A 2,056-nucleotide genomic window follows, 5' to 3' on the forward strand; every position below is an offset into this window, starting at 1 on the left:
ATAGATAAACTCTAATAATAAAATAAAGTTTAGGTTAGTTTGACATTAACTATTCTACCAAAATAAAATTATATTCCTAAATTTTTTAAACCCACGTAAAAATACTTATAAAAATGGGTGCAAAGTAGTATGGACTAAGAATTTTTTTTCTCTGGTTTCTTTTAATAAAAGAAGATAGAATATTTCTTGCAAAATAGTAACCAACATTTTTTGTCCTGACTTAGATTTATATTTGAACTAACATTAACCAACTGTTCTTCTTTCTCTATTTGAACTAAATCCCTCGCTTAGAAAAGAGAAAAGAGAATGACGTGAATAATTTAGATGTTTTTGTTATAATTATTAGTAGTTTTCTCTCTTTTTATTGTCAAATTAGTACAATTGTAACTCAAGTTGGGCATTAGACATTACTGAAAATAGCTACTTCCCAAAAAAATTATTCTCATAACTTACTTAAGATAGATGAATTTTATAAGCTAGCAGCAAATATTTTTTTTTGTTGCACACGGTATCCCTTAACTCGACGGGCATGCGTGTGTATGATGATTTGTTTTTAAGTTATGCTACGTGTACACTAAAATCAGCCACAAAAGTCAGCCATCAGTATAACATACATGCTGAAATATAAATATACATTGAAAATAAATTAAACCACACATGTATTTATACACAAGTACATTGGTGACTGATTTTAGTGACTAATTTTAGTGTACAAATAGCATTTTTCTTTGTTTTTATATGCTTTTTCATGTAAAAATTAATTCAAATGCTTAAGTATGAAAGTGTTTTGGTGCTTAAGTTGGATATCGTTTTAATTTTTTTGATTTGATGAATTTTATTAAAAATGATAGAAAAAAAAAAAACAAAAAACACAAAACAACCTTAAAAAAAGAAAAAAATTTAGACATATTTTAAAATTTAGAATATACTTTAGAACCCTGAAGAGTGCATCATAGGCGTTGGTAACGGCTAGGACTAAAGCGCCCTCTTAAAGAGACGCTAGCAATGAAACATATGAAGCTGGAGCATGTAAAGTGGCGTTGCTAACGCCCACTAATTGAAGCGCCCTCTTAAGGAGGTGCCCAATCATCAATGAAGCATGCGTGAATAAATGAAGCTACATGAAGCAAAGGGCATGCATATTAATTAATGGATATTTTGAAGCATAGCATGAAGCATGATGAAGGCGTTTTTAACGCCAATAAAGAAGCATGCATGTGTTACAAATCAATGAAGCCATTTAATGATGCATGAAACAAATGAATCCAATTAATGAATCAATGGAGAACGTTGCATGCATGAGGCGTTAATTAATGCCAATGAATGAAGAAGCATGAAGCATGCGTGAGGAACAAAGGAAGCATTGTTCAAAGGCGTTGTTAACGCCCATATATGAAGCGTCCAATTAAGAAGGCGCCAACGTACATGGAACAACTTCACAAGCCACCCCTGGAGCATGCAATGTGGGCGTTACCAACACCCAAAGAAAGGGAGCACCCTCTCAAATAACGCCTTCGACTTATTTGCAAAATGTTTGGTTGACCTTTTTACCTTCAAAGAAGCATAACTTGAACTTAAGAAGTTCAAATGATACGCTTCTAGCGACATTAGAAAATTGATATTTAGGATTTTCCAACGATATATAATATAATCTATAATAAAAATGCAACTGGGGCACCAATAAGGAACATCTTTAATCCCGAAAAACACTAAAGCGTTAATAACGCCCAAATTGTAAAGCGTGTTAGTGTTAGTAACGCCAAGTCACCGCTGGAAGCAATAAATTGAGGCATTAGTAACGCTGGTTTGTGAAGCGTTACCTCCACTAATGCCCAACTTCAAGCCTGCAATTGGAGCTCTCAATTTGGTTCAATTAAATCACTCAAAACTCATGCAAGCAAGTCCACCATCAACAATCAATCAAAACCACAAGAATCATCTAGAAGTAGTTAGAAAATTTGCATTTGATTATAATTTGAATTTTATTTGAATTTGTAATTTATGATAGTTTATAAATAGGATACACTCCACACTTTATAGAACACACACCATCAGG

The 2,056-nt window shown here is 32.7% G+C and overlaps 1 protein-coding gene across 1 annotated transcript in view; it reads right to left on the reverse strand.

The window, feature by feature from the left end:
• The window catches only part of LOC107631499 (pentatricopeptide repeat-containing protein At2g41080-like), a 16,548-nt gene that overhangs the window by 2,428 nt on the left and 12,064 nt on the right, over positions 1-2,056 (reverse strand). The window lies entirely within an intron of this gene.

The sequence above is a fragment of the Arachis ipaensis genome, chromosome B03 (genome assembly GCF_000816755.2).
Source record: "Arachis ipaensis cultivar K30076 chromosome B03, Araip1.1, whole genome shotgun sequence".
Taxonomy (NCBI): Eukaryota; Viridiplantae; Streptophyta; class Magnoliopsida; order Fabales; family Fabaceae; genus Arachis; species Arachis ipaensis.